Raw genomic sequence first — 980 nt, forward strand, 5'->3', positions numbered from 1 at the left:
TTGTTGTTTTTTTTAATATGGATGTTTGTTTCTGGCAATTTGTTATTTCTGTTACTAAAAAAATAAATATTGGTGGTTAAATTAGAAACCAAAAATTTTTTACTCCGCTTGAAAACATTAAAACTTTTCATTCAAATTCATCCATTAAATATTTTGAAAAGATACGGAATGCTTTGCTCAGCTGGGTATGTGTTTAATTGAAGTGAATTGACATGTAAATTAACTAGCAGTGTAGAAAATACAGGCAAAGGTTAAGTGGGAAAGCATGGATTTAAATCCTTATTTCACAGCTGGCCCTGGCTTTATGGTCTCAGGCACATTTTGTCATCTGTGAAACCCCAATTCCTCGTTTTCTCTAGTAAGAGAATATTTTCCTACAGTTTTAGGAATACTGTGGGAAATAAAGATAACATATATAAAGCACATGCGTCATTGTACACTGTCTGATCTTTAGTAGACAATAATAGTTGTAACCATTATACATTATTTCATTACACTAATTTTGAAAAATTAGGAAATCACTGAATATTTTATACTTCTCAGTTATCCTAATGTGATGCGCAGACTTTACCAAAGGAAATAATTTCACTATTATAGATTTCTATTTAATTTTTGTTTTCATTAGAGCAGGTGAACTGAGATTGGCCAGAGCAGGACTTCTCTTTTCTGATTTCCAGAGCAAAAGTATGCAAGTGAGACTAAATGGCAAAGTTTATTCTTAAAAGCTGCCATGTGAGCTATTCAGAACTCTGGTGTCTGAAGCTTCGGTGTTCAGGAACAAGGTGACCTCAGTGTCCCCTGTGTGGTAAGTCCCCTTCGTCCTGCCCAGTGTTGCCCATTATGCGAGAGGGAGGCAACCAGAGATCCCTCCCGAGGTCTCACGACTCCTCTGTGGTAGTCGTGACCCTAGGATGGCCAAGTAAGGGTCGGAAAGACAGCACATCCTCGACCCTGCAGGGCTCCGCTGCAGCGTGACATAC

This window comes from Fukomys damarensis, unplaced genomic scaffold (genome assembly GCF_012274545.1).
Source record: "Fukomys damarensis isolate Sample0158 unplaced genomic scaffold, DMR_v1.0_HiC HiC_scaffold_19, whole genome shotgun sequence".
NCBI classification, from domain to species: domain Eukaryota; kingdom Metazoa; phylum Chordata; class Mammalia; order Rodentia; family Bathyergidae; genus Fukomys; species Fukomys damarensis.